Source organism: Pinus tabuliformis, chromosome 9 (assembly GCF_031772625.1).
Source record: "Pinus tabuliformis cultivar Carrire ecotype Pingquan chromosome 9, CPIR1, whole genome shotgun sequence".
Taxonomy (NCBI): domain Eukaryota; kingdom Viridiplantae; phylum Streptophyta; class Pinopsida; order Pinales; family Pinaceae; genus Pinus; species Pinus tabuliformis.
Window position 1 is genome coordinate 75,129,163 of NC_142307.1, and position 20,346 is coordinate 75,149,508.

The window sequence follows — 20,346 nt, forward strand, 5'->3', positions numbered from 1 at the left end:
ATAGGCTCTTGCGATCTGAGATAACTTAGTGAGATTTTCAGTAGGGTCAGTGGTAGGGTCTCGCCAAAGGATGTCTAGCTACTCTGCCTCAGGTGAGAGCACACTATCCAATTTTCTTTTCTTTCTTTGCCTTCTTACCACTGCCTTATTCTGTGGACTATAAAATACATCTATAGGAGGAATATCCTCTATCTTGAGCATGATTTCAGAAGATGGGGTAATGGGAATATGCTCCATTTTTGGAGCATTGCTGACTGTTCCAATGACCATATCAGTCACTGTCTGCACTGTATTCTCAGGTGTCTTTGTGTTCTGCTCCTCAGTATTAATCAATTCATTGAATGTTTCCCACTCTTTATCCAGCTCAGTTCTCATTGGCTTTGGTGGCTGGATGATGGGAGGGGGAACCTTTACTTGTGGTGTAGTCAAGACCTGTTGCTCTGGGCACTCTTTAGATTGGGCAGTATCTCTTACTGACCCTTCACTTTTATTATGGTTGCTCTTAGACCTTTTAGAGCATTCTGGTGATTCTTTCCCAAACTTAGATCTGGACTTGTCTGTGCCTGAGCTTCCACTTAAACTAATACTGGGAGTAGGCTCCCTTATTGGTTCCAAGCGTAACTTATCCAAGGGGATGTTAGCTAGTATTATTTCTCTGTACAATTTGAATTCTTGGAATTTTGCTGGGGGAAATTGAATTTGAGCCATGTGCAAAACTGCTTTCAGTGTGCTTTTCTGTTGAAAGGTATCATAAAAAAGATCATATTCTTTGGAAAATACTTCTATCTTGACAGTAGTAGCGAAACTTTTAATGACATCATAGGGGTCGAATTGTCTCCCTGGAAACTTTAATAGTCGTAGACTTAGCATATTGTTTACTTATTTGAATGCATGACCTAAATCAAACAGTGAAAAGGCCCCATAGGCCACAGGAAATTGCGGCCAAATGGCCTTCTTCTTGTCTTTCAGCTCTTTGCTCATACCTCACACCCTGCAGGTCTGGTAGGCAATCTCTCGAGCCAATAACTTATCAGGGATATATAAGGGTAGGACAGGAGGGGAAGCAATGCTTCCAAATACTCTAACATAGGTGAAAAACTCTTCACCAAACCATCTTGCGACAGGGAGAATGTCAACTTCTGCTTCGGGGGAAAATCTTGGGGCGTCCCTATTATACAATATTTTGTGAAAAGGTAACATGACTCCATGACAAATTTTGTAAAAATAGGGGATAAATTTAGAATCCCACAATTCCCTATGATAAATGTGAATGGGCAAGGGGTTCTGTGTAGTCCACTTCCAACCCATTAAAGGAAATTTGGAAACATAACAGATTGCCTCCATAACATATGCAACTAAAAAGAAAGGAGGATAAATCCTCTAAGAGGTGGTTCTTTGGACAGATAGTTCCAAATAGCTGTTGCTAAATTATTAAACAATATTTGAGCCCAATCCATAATAGTGGCATTAGTGGCTGCATCTAATAGGGTTAGCCACTCAGATGAGAACTTGTTGATGTCGGGCCTTCCAAATAGCCTACATAGCATAGCAACAGCAAAACAATATGGGGAGGAGAGGGAACTAGTATTGTACATATCGTGTTTGTCCTTTTTCAATGGCTCTTCCCTTGTCGACCAATGCTTGGTGCACTCCGCCAAATCTTCATTTTCTTTAGCGAACTTCTCCACAAACTGCTTGTTGTAGGTTGCCTGCGGCTCTGGTAGATGATACATAAGCCTTAAATATTGCAGAGTGAATGACCCAATGAGGTCTTGGGTTCAAGTCTTGTTTTGTCTGTCTGATATATCAGCACTGTCCAGTACCCACTTAACCATGTCTGTGTATGGAAGAATCTTAGGTCTTGTCACTATTCGGTGCAAGAATGAACATGCAAGTTCTGTGATTGATGCCTCAGATGACCTGCGTGAGTCTGTTGTTGCTTTAACCTCCATAACTCTAGGACTTTCTTCTTCGAGCAGACTGTACATGCCTTCCCAAGTAGTTATGTTGGCATCTCTGTTATAGGTGGTGTCTGTGTATAAGGGCGTCATCTCTTTGTCCTCAGCAACCAGAGCTTTTCCCTTCTTTCCCATTACGCTCTGCAAACTATTGCGTATATTATTCTGCTTTCTGCTCCTACAAATTTACAAGTAAGGAAAGAATAATGGTAAGAGATAAGGTGACGGGAAAGCTCTTAACTTCAAAATCATATCAAATATATCACCCTACGTGAAATAACCTTTCAATCAGATCTAAATCTGATCTCATAAATGACCATCAATTAACCATTTAATTGACATTAATGCCCATGACTTGGTATCGTATTTCGAGAAAAATTTTATTGAACGATGAGCCCTGCAGATATGTGATAAAGAGATTTTTCGATTTGATTCACAATATCGCAGATCACAATATCGCTAATTTGTTTTGTTAACAATCATTTATTACCTTATGCGTCCGCGAGTTGTGATTTGCGAGATACCTTATCGCATATCGCCGGATCAGGATATTTTACTTTCGGTGATACTTGCAGCGTATGAAATCCGCGATGTGTGATGAGTCTTTAAAGCGCGTGATTTTGCATCGCATCTTCGCAATTTTGGAAGTTTGCTTATATGATGTCTTGCATTATCCTTTGCAATGCAATGTTTTATTATTAAGAGAACAATTTTATTTGGAACTTATCATAAAACTTAAGTTACTTGGGTTTTGCGGGTGTTTTCCTAAGTTTATGATAGTATGTTTTATTCAAAAGGAAATATAAGTGCTATTTTTTATTTTTTAGAAGGGTCCCCATTTATTTAGTTTTATTACTAATACTAAATAAAAAGGGGGGTTGTTGTTGGCCACAAAAATTGGCGATTCACTAGGAAGAACCAGTTATCTCTGATTATCTTTTGAATTTTCTAAACTTCCAAAACAGAAAAGTTTTCTGGAAAATCAAACTTTATTATAGAAATATAAAGTGCATCATGCTTTCAGCCATTAATGGTAGTTTGTTTCTTCTGTGTTAACTCTGATTATTTACTTCCCAAAGCTAGTCATTGTATTTACATTAGCCACTACTTGGTTTTATAAAGATAAAAACAAATACTTCTCTGTAAATTAGTTTTAAGTATGCTCATTTGTCATAGGTAGAGCCTCTGCTGCCAACAGGCGTTCATTGCCTTGACAGGGTTACCTGTTACCCGGCAATGATCCTGTATCCTACTTGGAGAAATATACAATTTTCAAAGATAAATCCAGATCCACACTTGTTACTTTTTGTTTTGTTTTAATTCTTAAAGAACAATGTCTTGGTTTGGTAGCCAAATTATGACAATGCCATTCGCTTGATTTATAACTTTGCTGAACACGCTGGCTCGTGATGAGACCCCTTGTCTTTTGATCGCAACAATCTTGAGTCATTGCCCTGTTTTGGTATGTAGTTTTGGCAATGTCAGCAAGTTATAATATCTATGATCATGATAAGTCGGCTCGTGATGAGACCTGTTATTCTTTAAGCTTATAGTGTGTCGTTGGATTACTCCTTGAAACTCGTAATTCCCTAGGTGGGGAGGAAGTCATTGGTTCCTTAAGAATAGCTCTGGACGACAATTATAGAGTTTTTGGAAATAGCTTTTCTACTGAGAACCTTTGTTTTGTTACTGATTCTTTTCATTGACTGATATAAAACAAATTCCAACTAAAGGTTGCTTTTCATAAAAATTCGTAAGGATGAAACTAGTAAAATTTTCAAGCTTATAGCCTTTGACTGTATCTTTCAATAATAATGATTGATTTTCCAAATTAGTTCTATTTATACAAGCGAAAAAAAAAATCTAAAAGAAACACTAATATTTTTCGTGAATTCCACAGGTAACCATTTACAACTTGTTTTATTATCAAAATAAAGCTATAAACAATAATTTACAAAAAATAGAAAAGGTCATCTCCTATGGAAAGTATTTTTTAAGGATTTTCCCATTAATAGGTAAAGATTCTGTTTTCCCTGCTAAATCTTGCAAGGTGGATGGACCTATTATTTCAACAATTTGGAATGGTCCAAGCCACATTTGTTGGAATTTAAAATGTTTGCCTTTTTCTTCATGAGCCTTATCCCATTTCAAAACTAAATCTCCAATTTGAAAATCCTTCCTGGATACCATGTTTGGATTGAAGGAAGCCTTCACTAATGCTTCATGATGTGCGTGTGTGATTTTATCCTGTTCTCGTTGCTCTTCTAGCTTAAGGATCTGCAATTGTCTTAGTTGTAAAGATGAGGTTGGTGTTTCATCAATAAATTGAACTAAGGCCAAAGAAGGAATTGCTAGATGAGTTGGGATAACCACTTCTTTCCCATAAACTAAATTAAAGGGAGAAGTGCCAATGGAAGCTTGTTGAGTTATTCGGTCTGCCCACAGAGCATACATCAAAGATTTGTGCCAATTTTTATGATTCTGATCAATGGTTTGCTTAATTATTATGATTAAGTTTTTATTTTTTGATTCGGCCAACTCATTCCCTTGTGGGTAATAATTGGCATAATATTTAAGCTTAAAACCTCTTTTAAGTTCAAATTCAGTCATAGCATTGCCACAAAAATATGATGCATTATCAAACATTAAAGTAGAGGGTAAACCAGACCTGGTGATTATGAATTGTTCTATGAAATCAATGATGTGCTCAACATTAGCTATCTTGAGAGGAACTGCTTCTACCCATTTAGTAAAATAATCTGTAACTGTAAGGATGTACCTATGCTATTTAGAAGAGTGAGGAACGATCTCACCTATTATATCCAATCCCCATTGATCAAAAGGTTGATCGATATTGACTGGTTGCAAAGGCAATGATGGTTTCCTTCTGTCTTCCTGCAGTAGTTTGACAAACTTGACATTTCCTTACATAGCTATGTGCATCTTTAAATAGTGTAGGCCAATAGTATCCTGCACGCAAAATTTTATGTGCTGTAGCATCTCCCGCATAATGTCCACTTGCTCGTCCATCATGGAGTTCCTACAACACCTTTTCAGCTTCAGATTTCTCAAGACATCGAAGGAGAACATAATCATAATTCATCCTAAAAAGTACATCGTTTACGAGTTGATACTTCTTAACCTTCAATCTTAAAGCTCTTTTCTTTGTATAGTTTACATTTGAAGGAGCATATCCGTTCTTTATACAAAATATGATATCAACATATTCTGATTCAATATCGTTTAGGCTTACCTCATACATTTGTACCTCTTGATTTGAAGATGATATTTCAGAAATAAACGATGCTCCAGCCAACATCTTGCAAAAGCGTTGACCCTTTACAATATTTGCTGGCCTAATCTCAATGTCATATTCTTGTAAGGTAGTGACCCAATTTGCTCTCTTTTCACCCACGTCTTTTTGTACTAAGAGATTTCTTACCGCTAGAAACAGTACTATGATCTTTGTATGGGTTTTAAGAAGAAAGGGTCTAAAATGCTTGATCGTTTTGAAAATAGCATAAGCTTGTTTCTCAACGTCATAATAATTTAATTTAGCCCCTTGCATATTTGAACTAAAGAATGCAATTGGGGCTTCCGCCTTGTCTTGATTGGCTTGAATGAGTATCGCAACATATGATTTATCATAAGCAAATATATACAAAATGAAAGGGTCAGAAAAATTTGGAGTCGCTAAGGATGGGGCATTAACAATCGCTTGCTTAATCAGATTGAATGCTTCATATTCCTCTTGGCCCCATTTGAAGAGTGAATTCTTCTTGATCATTGCTTGTAATGGTGAAACAATCCTTGAGAAGTCTGGAAGAAATCTTTTAACAAAATTAATCTGGCCAATGAAGGATTACATGGCTTTCTTATTATGAGGCAAGGATATTTTGGAAATCTCCTTAATTCTATCTGGATCAATATGGATTCCAGATTTTGACACTATAAATCCAAGAAGTTTTCCTTCACTTAATGCAAAAAAGGACTTTTTTGAATTAAGTGAAATCCCATACCTTTGGCAACGTTGGAAGATCTGCTTTAAGTCTCTGAGGTGATTACCACGTTTTTTAGAGTATATTGTTATATCATCCAAGTAAATCACCACTGATTTGTTTACTAATCCCTTAAATGCAATGTCCATGGCCCTTTGAAATGTAGCACCAACGTTAATTAGACCAAAAGGTATCTTTTGATATGCATAAGTGCCCCATTTGGTTCTGAATGTGGTTTTTAGCTGATCATTAGGTGGACTAGAACCTGGTTGTAGCCAGAGAAACCATCTAAAAGGGACATTAATTCTGATCTTGCAACTGCTTGCAATATTTGTTCCATAGGAGGCAGGGGGAAATTATCCTTTTGGCAGGCTTTGTTAAGATATTGAAAGTCAATACAAATTCTAATATCTCCATTTTTCTTTCTGAGGGGAACCAACGGGAAAAATAATTTTGGCTTTCAATACTTTATTGAGCTCGGACTTAATCTCACTTTCCATATTAGGATGGATCTTCCCTCAGCTTTTGTTGGACAGGTTTTTCATCAGCTATCATTGGGATAGTATTCTGAATGATTAAAGTGTCATAAATCTTAAGGTCATCGTAGTTCCAAGCAAAGACACTTTTGTATTGTTTAAGGAGACGAACAAAGGCTAATTTTTCTTTAGGGGCTAGGCCAAGACCTAGGTTGATATTCTGTGGCTTGGTATCTGTTCCTAGATTTACTAATTCATAGTTTAGAGTTGAACTCTAGAGTTTTGAATTGGTAGACCTTTTAAATCGATCTTTCAAATCATGTAGGTCTTCCAACTTGACTACGAATTTTGGTATAGCATTATTGGTGCTCTCTTGTTGTAACTGCTTGTCATGTTGGTCCTCATCAATTATCTGATTAGTGTAAGATCCTTCTGATGTTAGGAAACTTACAATATTAGGATCGTCGTTAAAATTCTCCAGTTGGTAACATTATCAGGGATGGAGGGCCTAAAGATCAATTCGATTGAGAATCTGTTTGGGCTATAGTCTTATGGGGGAATGAGCTTGGAAGCTACATTAGCCAGGTGGTCAGCACTAGAATTTTGGAGTCTGGGAATAGGTGAAATATTAAATGCTACAAAATGTTCAGTCAGATCTTGCACTAAATATTGGTAATGCTTTAAATGACCTGATAGACAATGTATAGTATTTCGTACTTGTTTAATGACAATTTCAGAATCTCTGAAGACTTGTAGATACTTGATATCTATTCCAACTGCCTTGTACAGTCCTTGGACTAAAGCTTCATATTCTGCAGTGTTGTTTGTGCAATCAAACTTGAGTCTACATGTTAGCATAGTTTTGTTTTCCCTCTAGACTAACTAATACACATCCTGCTCCTGCTCCATCATTAGACTTAGAACCATCAAAAAATAATTTCCAAAATAAAGATTTATTTACTATACTATCTATATAATTAATGCATTTAGAACTATCTGTTTGAGAAAAGTTTTCTACTTGAGATAGAACAGAATGTTCTAAGTAAGGCGAAGTATGAGCATTAAAATTTCCTAAGAAAGAGTCAACAAAATAGTTGCCAATTATATTGTTGCTATATGCTACGGGTTCATTTTCTCCTTCCAATTCTGTTACTATGTATTTTTGGTGTCTTTCTCGCTCAACCTTTATCCGATTTGGTTTACCATTGTAAGGGAGCCACATATGTGACCAGTCGGTTGCAAAGTATCCATGAAGCTTTTCAGACCAATCCCTACTAAGAATTAAGCCATAAAATTTGGGAATGTCTACAACTAGAATATCAATGACTTGACATACCTTTGGATTAGATGACAACCTTATGATAACTTGATTTAGTTCACCGATTACTTCAACCTGTGATTGGTCCAGATGAATTATGCGTACTGTATATTTTTGAGGTTGGACATTTAAGTTTGCACATATTTTTTTAGGCAAAATATTAGATGAAGCTCCTGAATCTACCAAACAATTATGCAAGTTTTTATTAAAAATTTCATAAGTCAGAAGGAATGGAGGAGTATGGGATTTTGACCTACCTCCAATTAAAGCAATATCATTTGGATCAACTTTATTTGCCATATTAGTTGGAGGTCTTCGCATCTCATGAGAAGCTTGTGAGATTACAGTGGCATGCAGAGGTGCAACATGTATCGCATGTAACTCTTTCAAAAGTAGTTTCTATTGATGTTTCAATTTTCTCAATTCATGAAAAGTATTGTTAGCCCTAGTCTTCTTCATATCTTCAACAATATTATACTCCATCTCATCAGAAACAATCAGTGTTTTATACAGAGTTGGTGAATCAGATTGGACTGGGCTTGTTTGAGTTGCTTTTGGTGATGATTTCTTACCTGCGACTTTATCTTTAGATGTCGAGCTTGCGCTCTTCTGTTTTGGACTAGGTTGTGGAGGATCGAGTTGATTTCTACTCTTGGTACTGACTGGTGATGCTTCTTGATCCTCTTCGTCTGGAAGGATGAAGTCCCACATTCCCTGTAATTCTAAAAATTCATCTTCATCAGTAGGTTCTTCGTTAGAAACCTCCTCTTCTTCTCCTTTAGATTTTGCATTTGTTATAGCATTGGGAGGATTTGAATCAGTTGAAGGGCCTTTTCTATAAGGCTTATAGGGTTTCTTAGAAGAAGTCTCTGCTACTTGTCTCTTAATGTCAACCATTTCGTTAGACATGGTTTTTAGGACTTTCTACAATCCTTCTAAATCAAATGGGTCTTTTGATTGCTTTTTCTTAGGATCATCTCTAAAAGTAACCTTCTTAGATTTTCTTTCATTGACAACATTTTTTCTTTTCTAAAGCTAAGATACGTTTTTCTACCACTATTGCTTCCTTCATGTTTTCAGGCAATGTTGTCTTGGCAGCCCTGTCAACGAAGATCACTATGTTCGATGGTAAAGCAAATATGTACCATTCATTGCGAACTTCTTCGCTAGGCTTGGAGGCAGTCAGAATTTTATTCAAAAGCTTGTTGAAATGTGAGTTAAAATCTTTGATAGGCTCTCTTGATTCAGTGTTAAGATTTGATAGATCATTAATCAGTGTTGCTGTAGATCTATCATCACCGAACTTAGTCAAGAATTGCTCTTGGAAAATGTCCCAACTAGTAATGGTTCTGATGGTAATGAAAAATACCAGGATTCGACTGCTCCTTGTAAATTGTAAGGAAAGAGTCGGACAACAACATATTCATTAGTAACACCATTTAAATTTATTGATAACATAAAGTTGTTTATGTTTTCTTTTGCTAGCATGCCTACTTCAGGATTAAACTTGGGCAGCCATTTTTCAGGATGGGCCGGTATTTGACTTAAAGGCGCAGGCATTAAGACTGCCCCTAGGTTATTCCATGGGGTTTGGGCCATCACTGAACTACTAACAGAGGAAAGCACAGATGAAGTTACTTGTGGTTGAGAAGGAGCGGATATTACAGTTCCAGATGGTTGAGAACCGGATGTTGAAGTTCTAGTACCCTGATGGACAACAATTTGAAGTGGAGGGGTAGATGGTTGACTTCCCAGTGGAGAAGTTGAAATGGATGATGATGATGAAAGAGTCTCACTATCAGACCCTTTAGGTGACTTCCTTGCTCTTTTCCTTTTAGGTAGAGGTAATTCAGTTTGTTCGATACCAAACTTTTCACTCTGCAATTTGGTAAGAGGATGATAAGGATTGTATTGTGAAGTCACACTACCTTGAGATATTTCAGACTTTTGCGGTGATATGGAAAATCCTTTAAGTTTATGAATTAGAGACTCGACTTCAGGAGGTTCAATAGTAGATTTCTCTGAAATGTTTGGGTTTGTGGCAGTGGTTATTGTTTTCTCAACTTCTCGCTTAGGATTAAAAGATTCGGAATGTGATGGAGAAGTTGGGGGAGATGTTGAGGGCGATTTACTCTAAGAATGGTATTTAGATTTGGATTTACTAGCCATTCACAGTTTGGGGCCCTCCTTCTAGCGCCAAATATGTTGAAGCCCCGAAAATCGGGTCTACAACAAGGGGGATACCCACCTGGTCCGGACCTTGAAAGCAGCTCCTTTTCCGTTTGGGATGGTGGGTCCGACTAGGGATAATGGGACCAGTTTCCAAATTTATGTGTGTTGATAAGAATTGATATTTCCTTTTTTAATGATTTCTAAGTAAAATGAGTTAAAAATAATCAATATTATTTTGTATTAATGGAGAAATGGTTACATAGTTGTAACATATCTCCTTAGTTTAGGATTTGTTCCTAGAGTTTAGGAGTCTGTTTACAACTACCTGATTTCTAGTGATGTATTTAATATTGTAATATTCATTTGATGTGATAGAGAGTGAACAGAGAGAGAGTCTCTTCTTTGTTTCAGTGCAGTCTCCAGGTGCTGTACTAACCTGTGAGCTGCAACTCCTTCTTTTAGTTCAAGTCTGATTTTTATCTTGGTATAAGAGCATAGGTTAGAGACAGCCTTAATTTCTTTTTTTTTAGGGATGCATCATTGATTACATAGCTGTAGTGGTAGTAGAGCAAGTAGGAGTATTTGTAAGATCAGGTGGACTACAGTAACACCTGGAGCGTGGGGTCTCAGATGACTGATCATCTCTAAGCCGAAGAAAGGGTTGGCGCCCAATTTTTTAGCAGAAGCAGGAATTGGCGCGGATTTTTCCCGCACAGTCGCGCCATTAAAGAGCAGAAGCACGAGCGGGCGTGGGTTTTTAAGAAATAGTCACACCATTGGTGCGGTTTCGACGGGGCTAATTGTGCCAACGCACCAGAAAACCTCATTGGAGCGGATTTTTAGCTGATAATCGCGCCAGAAAATGTGACACGCATGGATTTTTTCTTGGCGCGGATTCTTGGCTGTTGAGTAGCGCCTTTGATAAAAAAGAAGCGCCAACCTCTTTCTCTTTGAGAAATCTGCAATTTTTTTGCAGATCGGTCTTGCCCGGTGGTGGCACGTGGAGATTTCTGCTCGGTGGCAGCAGATTTGACTTGCCCGGTGGTGGCACGTGGAGATTTCTGCTCGGTGGCAGCAAATTTGATTTGCCCGGTGGTGGCGAATTGGGGTTCCTTGATCCGCTCGGTGGTAGCAGATCGGAATTGCCCGGTGGTGGCGAATTAGAGCTCTATGATCTGTTCGGTGGCAACAGATCGGATTTGCCTGGTGGTGGCACAGTGAAGTTCCTGATCTGTTCGGTGGCAGCAGATCGGACTTGCCCGGTGGTGGCACATTGAAGTTCCTGATCTGTTCGGTGGCAGTAGATCGGACTTGCCCGGTGGTGGCCGATTGAAGTGTTCAGTTGGATAGAAATGAATAACAGTATAGAAACATATCTCCACGAGTCTGGAAAACTCGATGGAACGAATTTCTCCAACTGGAAGTTCAAAATGCAAACTTTGCTGGAAAGTGTGAATGCATGGTCGATTGTCATGGGAGATGAGCGAAGATCTGGAACAGCGACCCAAGAACAAGACTGGGATAAAAGAGAAACGAAAGCAAAAGTTATACTGAAGATGTCCGTTAAGGACAATATTATCCCACATATCAGAGATTGCAAGTCGGCTGCTGATATATGGACAACGATCAAGAACTTGTACGAGACATATAATACAAATCGTGTTCTGTCACTGAAAGGCAAGTTGTTTGCATTGAAGATGGAGGAGAATGAGTCCGTTGCTGGATTCATGGCCAGAGTTAAGGACCTGAGTGACAAATTGGGAGCTATCGGAGAGAAGGTATCCGACTCAGATCTGGTCACACTCACATTGAACAGAATGACTGATGAATACCAGACGTTCATCACAGGGCTGTCAGCAAGAGAGAAAGCCCCCTCATTTGATGAGCTGACAGCGATTCTGCTCCAGGAGGAGGAGCGACGACAGAATTTAAAAACTCAGAGCAATGACCTTGCTCTGATGGCAAAGAGAAGACAGTACAGAGGGAAGCAGCACCAACACCAACACCAACACCAGCAACCGCAACAGCAGTAGCAGAAAGTAGCCAACACATTTCAAAAGAGATCATTTAAAGGTATGACTGATAATTATGTTAAGAAATGTTTTTACTGTGGAAAACCTGGTCATCAGATTAAAGAATGCTACAAGAGGTAGGCAGATGAACGAAGAAGTAAACAGAGAAAACATCAGGGTTGTTTTGCTGGGGAAGAGGAGGACCACAACCACGAACTTCGATTATTTACAGTCGATTGTGCTCTTTCAGCTTCAAAAGGAGATGAGGACGACATATGGTATGTCGAATCTGGCGCATCCTCACATATGACTGGTAAGAGGGACTGTTTTGAATTTCTTGAAGAAACTGCATGTGGATCGAAAATTTATCTAGGAGATGATAGTGGATATGAGATCAAAGGATATGGAGACATTCCAGTGAAGCTACCTAGTGGTGACATTAGACATCTTAAAAATGTATTATATGTTCCAGGAATTAAGAAAAATTTGGTCTTTGTCTCAATGATTACTGACCAGGACATGCAAGTTCAATTCTTTAAGAATAATTGTGTCATTAAGGATAGCCATATGGAAACAGTTGCAACATGAGTGCGTGTGGGGAGCCTGTACAGATTAGATGCAAAGAGTATGCCATGGCAAGCAATGGTTGCAGCTGGATCAACAGTTGAAAATCTCTGGCATCAGAGATTCGGCCATCTCAATTTGCAAGACCTCATCCTACTTCAGAAGAAAGGTATGGTCGATGGACTCCCTATTTTTCATAATGTTAAGCTGGAATGTGATGGATGTGCATTAGGGAAAATGCATAGAGAAGATTTCCCTTTGAATGTTAACAGAAAGGAAAGAGACATCTTAGAACTGGTGCATACATATATTTGTGGACTTATGCAAACTAGGTCTTTAGGAGGAGCATATTACTTTCTGTTATTTACAGATGATTGCACTAGGTTTTCATGGGTGTACTTTCTAAGTAAAAAGAGTCAAGCCTTTCAGTACTTTAAAGAGTTTAAATCTATGATAGAGAACCAAACAGGAAAAAGGATAAAGATTCTCCGCTCGGATCAAGGGGGAGAATACAGGTTGGCAGAGTTCATGAATTTCTGCAAGCATCATGGGATTGTGCAGCAATTTACAGTGCCACACACTCCACAGCAGAATGGAATAGCAGAACGGAAGAACAAAACTCTTGTGGAGTGCGCGAGAAGTATGCTTCAAGGTAAGGGTCTATCAAATGGTCTTTGGGCAGAAGCTATTAACACTGCTGTATATTTAAAGAATAGGAGTCCTACCAAATGTCTAGGCTTCAAAACCCCTTTTGAAGCATTGTTTGGACTCAAGCCAACAGTTAGTCATTTAAGAATATTTGGGTCAAAAGCTTATGCTCATATACCTAAGGCAGATAGGAAGAAGTTAGACCCCAAAGCCCTGAAATGTATATTTGTTGGATATGGCACTGAGTATAAGGCATATAAGTTATATAATCCTATGACTCACAAGGTTTTTGCAAGCAGAGATGTTATTTTTCATGAACAGGTTGAAGAAGGAAAGGAGGATTCTAACAGTGATTGCCACATTCCATTGCTAATAGAAGTAAACAGTGAGGAAGATGAAGAGCAGGAGCAGAAACAAGAAGAAGAAGTAACAGATAATGTGATCATTGATGATGCAAGCCCGGAAAGCGCTGAAATAGACAGAGTTGAGGTAAGTCCCCTACCTAGGAGATCAGGTAGGAAGACTTGACTACCTGCTAAATTGAGAGACTATGCTTTAATGTCTAAAATTTTAAACATTGTAGAACCTGCAAATTATGAGGAAGCAAGTAAATCAGATGCATGGAGGGCTGCAATGCATGAGGAAATTGAATCAATATATAGAAACCATACTTGGGATTTAGTTGAGTTGCCTGAAGGTAAAACCCCCATAGGATGTAAATGGCTATATAAACCAAAAATAAATTCAGATGGGAGTATAGAGAAATTTAAAGCTAGACTGGTAGCAAAGGGTTACTCACAGCAAGAAGGAATAGATTTGGATGACACCTTTGCTCCTGTAGCCAAATTAAACACAATTAGAATGCTAATTTCTTTAGCAACAAAACATAAATGGCAGCTACACCAGCTAGATGTTAAGTCTGCATTTTTGAATGGTGACTTAAAGGAAGAAATTTATTTAATACAGCCTCAAGGTTTTGTGAAAAAGGGGCAGAAACATTTAGCGTGTAAATTGAATAAGGCACTTTATGGTTTAAAACAGGCACCCAGGTTGTGGTATGATAAAATTGACTCATTTTTTATACAGCATGGCTTTCAAAGGAGCTTGAACGATCCAAATCTGTATACCAAGTTTAATAAAGAGAGGCAAATTATTTTGATTTCTTTGTATGTAGACGATATGATCATAACAGGAAATGCTAACAATCTGATCAAAGAAATCAAGCAGCAAATGTCACAAGTGTTTGAGATGAAAGACCTTGGAGATCTTCATTATTGCTTGGGATTGGAGGTATGGAAAGATTCTGGACAAACTTTTCTCACTCAAGGGAAGTATGCCAGAAGTTTGCTGGAAAGGTTCAGAATGGAGCAGTGCAAATCAACAACAACACCATTACAGCAGAATTTAAAGTTAAGCAATGACGATGGCACTAAATAGGTGGATGCCACTATGTACAGACAACTAGTTGGCAGTTTGATATTTTTGATGACAACTAGACCAGATCTGGCATATTCTGTTAGTGTGTTGAGCCAGTTCATGTCAAAACCACTCGATAGTCACTGGATTGCAGCAAAATGTGTGTTGAGGTATCTCAGTGGTACTTGTAATTATGGCATTTTGTACACTGACATTTCTGATGCTATTCTTGCAGGTTATTCAGATTCTGATTGGGCAGGTAACCTAGATGATCAAAGATCTATCACAGGTTACGCATTTAGTATTGGATCCGGGGTATAGCATGGAGCAGTAAAAAGCAAAGTACTGTAGCTCTATCTTCACATGAAGCTGAGTACCAAGCATTGTGTGCAGCCACATGTGAAGCTATCTGGTTGAGAAGACTTCTCAACGATGCAGGAGAAGGACAGAAAGAATCAACTAGTATCAAAACTGACAACCAGAGTACCATCAAGCTTGCATACAATCCAGTTTTTCATAAAAATACCAAGCATATTGACACCCAGTTTCATTTTGTTCGAGAAAAGATACAGTCAAAAGAAATATGTGTGGAGTATTGTAAAACTTGTGATAACTTAGCTGATATTTTTACTAAGCCTCTAGGGCGTGTGAAGTTTGAATTATTTAGAGGGATGCTAGGAGTTCAGGATAACCCCTTCTCCATTAAGGGGGGGAGTTAAAAATAATCAATATTATTTTGTATTAATAGAGAAATGGTTACATAGTTGTAACATATCTCCTTAGTTTAGGATTTGTTCCTAGAGTTTAGGAGTTTGTTTACAACTACCTGATTTCTAGTGATGTATTTAATATTGTAATATTCATTTGGTGTGATAGAGAGTGAACGGAGAGAGAGCCTCTTCTTTGTTTCAGTGCAGTCTCCAGGTGCTGTACTCACCTGTGAGCTGCAACTCCTTCTTCTAATTCAAGTCCGATTTTTATCTAAATGCTTTTAATTTAAGTCTAATTTAAAACATGCAATTGTATTCTAATGAACAAAAATATCTAATTCTAAAACTAACACGGGATTCAACTTTTCACTTATGCGATCTAAAATAATTTCTAACAGCAATTGGTAATAAAGATCATTCAATCGCTATGAGAAAAGAATTCGATAAAAATGAATTGTTTCCTATAAGAAATTAGCTGAAACAATTGTGAGAAACATATCGCATAATAAGTCATTCATACAGTAAGCATAAACAGAATAGTCATCACCGTACAAAAGTGCCAAATTATAACTCAAACATTCAAGCCTTCATATATAAATAACTGAACATAAATATCACTTCGACACATAAGCAGAAATCATTAAGAGATAAAAGTACCATTGATAATAAGTCCTACTCATGAGCTTCAGCAATATAGATTTATCTCTTCCTGATTCAACATCTACTAAGATTACAAAAGTGCATTTCAGTAGCAGACATTAAACAACAGATATCAATAAATCTCGTTCCATTCATTCATCAAAACCTCCTCCGAGGGTGCAGAAGTGCATGTTCTGAGGAAACGCTTTTGACAAATTTTAGGACCCTTCTCTAAATGCATGAGAGGGGTTAAAATACTACTAACTAAATGCTAAAAATAGTTTATTACAAAAAAATAGGAGGAGGTTTAAATGACCGTCCTCATCTAAGGCAAAAATAAATAAAAAATAAAACTAAAACCAAATCTAGAATTAACTATATATGTATCTGTTCTCTAAGATCACAAGCATTCAGCAATGGCTTGAGGAGTGTTGGTTGGCCGACCTCCGATTTTAGTTGCCCTGTGAAAACAGAATCGACAAGTGTTGGCGCTATCTTCTCGACAGAGTTCGTAAGGCATTTGAGAGTCATGCATTGACTATGCGGTTTAACCAAGTACTGCCAGTAAGAATCCCAATTCAACTTGGTTAACTTCTTGATGGACTCTGCCCTTTCCTCAGCCTATTGTCTCCAGCTTATCTGCAGTTTCTTTGCCTTTGGGAGAAATCCCGTAGCGGTCTCTGATATGAGGTTTTCTCTGTGCAAATTTTCATTGACATAGTCAATGACGTTGTTTGCTGTTGTAACCGCTTCTTCTGTTGCCTGTCCTGCCTTCCTAATCTGCGTGTCCCACTTATGGAAAAGCATTTCTTTGTGGGCTTCATTGATTCTGAGTGTGCCTGCTTTCTTTCCTTCTTCTGATTCCTGCCAAGTCAAATAATCAGAAATTCTTTTGTCAATTAAATCATAATCATGTCGCAAGTCCACGAATTGATTGGTAATTTTATCGCTCATCTCGCAATGGGAACTCCATTGCGATATTCTTTGGCATAATGCCTCTTGCTATTGCAAGAGTTGGTCGTTTAAGGCAAGGGCTTCTGAGACAAACTTTGTAAGCTTGGGATCATCTCTATGCATCTCTAGCATAACCTGCAACTGATTTTCTTTTTCGGCCAAATTGTTTTGGTATCCCAGCTGCATCTGTTGAAAATCTTGCTGTAATTTTTCTAACTTTTCCTCTACTTCGCGGTTGGCACTGGCTTGTTGTAGCTGTTGCTGCAAAACTTGTATTTGTTCCTCTCTATCCTTCAGTAATTGTTATACCTCAAATGCTTTGTCAATGGTAGCAGAAGCATAGGCTCCTGCGATCTGAGATAACTTAGTGAGATTTTTAGTAGGGTCAGTGGTAGGGTCTCGCCAAAGGATGTTTAGCTGCTCTGCCTTAGGTGAGAGCACACTATCTAGTTTCCTTTTATTTCTTTGCCTTCTTACCATTGCCTTATGCTGCGGACTATAAAATACATCTAGAGGAGGAATCTCCTCTATCTTGAGCATGATTTTAGAAGATGGGGTAATGGGAATATGATCCATTTCTGGAGCATTGCTGACTATTCCAATGACCATATCAGTCACTGTCTACACTGTATTTTCAGGTGTCTTTGTGTTCTGCTCCTCAGTATTAATCAATTCATTGAATGTTTCCCACTCTTTATCCAGCTCAGTTCTCACTGGCTTTGGTGGCTGGATGATGGGAGGGGGAACCTTTACCTGTGGTGTAGTCAAGACTTGTTGCTCTGGGCGCTCTTTAGATTGGGCAATATCTCTTACTAACCCTTCACTTTTATTATGGTCACTCTCGGACCTTTTAGAGCGTTCTGGTGATTCTTTCCCAGACTTAGATATGGACTTGTCTGTGCCTGAGCTTCCACTTAAACTGATACTGGGATTAGGCTCCCGTGTTGGTTCCAAGCGTAACTTATCCAAGGGGATGTTAGCTAGTCTTCTTTCTCTGTACAATTTGAATTCTTGGAATTATGCTGGGGGAAATTGAATTTGAGCCATGTGCAAAACTTCTTTCACTGTGCTTTTCTGTTGAAAGGTATTATAAAAAAGATCATCTTCTTTGGAAAATACTTTTATCTTGACAGAAGTAGTGAAATTTTAAATGACATCATAGGGGTCGAATTGTCTCCCTGGAAACTTGAATAGTCGTAGACTCAACATATTTTTTACTTCTTTGAATGCATGACCTAAATAAAACAATGAAAAGGCCCCATATGCCATAGGAAATTGTGGCCAAATTGCCTTCTTCTTGTCTTTAAGCTCTTTGCTCATACCTCCCACCCTACAGGTCTGGTAGGCAATCTCTCGAGCCAATAACTTATCAAGGACATATAAGGGTAGGACATGAGGGGAAGCAATGCTTCCAAATACTCTAACATAGGTGAAAAAATCTTCCCAAAACCATCTTGCGATAGGGAGAATGTCAACTTCCGCTTCGAGGGAAAATCTTGGGGCATCCCTATTATATAATATTCTGTGCAGAGGTAACGTGACTCCATGACAAATTTTGTAAAAATACGAGATAAACTTGGAATCGCACAATTCCTTATGATAAATGTGAATGGGCAAGGGATTCTGTGTAGTCTACTTCCAACCCATTAAAGGAAATTTGGAAACATAACAGATTGTATCCATAACATATGTAGCTAAAAAGAAAGGAGGATAAATCCTCTGGGAGGTGGTTCTTTTGGACCGATAGTTCCACATAGTTGTTGCTAAATTATCAGACAATATCTGAGCCCAATCCATAATAGTGGCATTAATGGCTGCATGTAATAGGGGTAGCCACTCAGATGAGAATGTGTTGATGTTAGGCCTTCCAAATAGCCTACATAGCATAGCAGGAACAAAAAAATATGGGGAGGAGAGGGAACTAGTACTGTACATACTGTGTTTGTCCTTTTTCAATGGATATTCCCTTACCGACCAGTGCTTGGTGCACTCCACCAAATCTTCATTTTCTTTAGCGAACTTCTCCACGAACTGCTTGTTGTAGGTTACCTGCGGCTCCGGTAGATGATACATAAGCCTTAAATCTTGCGGAGTGAATGACCCAGTGAGGTCTTGGGTTCAAGTCTTGATTTTTCTATCTGATATATTAGCACTGTCCAGTACCCACTTAACCATTTCTGTGTATGGAAGAATCTTAGGTCTTGTCGCTATTCGGTGCAAGAATGAACATGCAATTTCTGTGATTGATGCCTTAGACAACCCGCGTGAGTCTACTGTTGCTTTAACCTCCATAACTATGGAAATTTCTTCCTTGAGCAGATTGTACATGCCTTCCCAAGTAGTTATGCCGACATCTCTGTTATAGGTGGTGTGTGTATATAAGGGCGTCATCTCTTTGTCCTCAGAAACCGGAGCTTTTCTCTTCTTTCCCATTACGCTCTGCAAACTACTGCATATATTATTCTGCTTGTCGCTCTTGCAAATTTACAAGTAAGGAAAGAATAATGGTAAGAGATAAGGTGACAAGAAAGCTCTTAACTTCGAAATCATATCAAATATATCACCCTACATGAAATAACCTTTCGATCAGATCTATATCTTATCTCATAAATGACCATCAGCTAACCATTTAATTGACATTAATGCCCATAACTTGGTATCGGATTTCAAGAAAAACTTTATTGAACGATGAGCCCTGCAGATCTGCGATAAAGCGATTTTGCGATTTGCTTCACAATATCGCAGATCGCAATATCGCTAATCTGTTTCGTTAACAATCATTTACTACCTTATGCGTCTACGAGATGCAATTTGTGAGATACCTTATCGCATATTGCCGGATCGGGATATTTTACCTTCGGTGATACTTGTCGCGTATGAAATCCACGATGTGCGATGAGTCTTTAAAGCACACGATCTCGCATCGCGTCTTTGCAATTTTGGAAGTTTGCTTATATGATTTCTTGCATTATCCTTTGCGATGCGATGTTTTATTATTAAGAGAAAAATTTTATTTGGAACGATTTGCGGGTGTTTTCCTAAGTTTATGATAGTATGTTTTATTCAAAGGGAAATATAAGTGCTATTTTTTATTTTTTAGAAGGGTCCCCATTTATTTAGTTCTATTACTAATACTAAATACAAAGGGGGGTTGTTGCTGCCCACAACACCTTCTTAGCTTGCTTGAGGGACATTTGTTTATTTGGGCAGCCGTAGGAATACCCAGTCACCTGCATCAAAACTTCTTTCGCTGCGATGTTGATCTGCCTGTTGTTTCATTCTATTCTGCACCAACGTGAGGTTATCCTTTAAGAGTTGGAGAACTTGTTGTTGATGCTTGATGTGATGTTCCACTGCTTGAACCTTAGAATTTTCTCTTAAATATGATGTGATGGATGGTGGATGATATCCATAAAGTGCCATAAATGGGGTCATTTTTGATGTAGTATGGAAGGAAGTGTTATACCACCATTCAACCAGA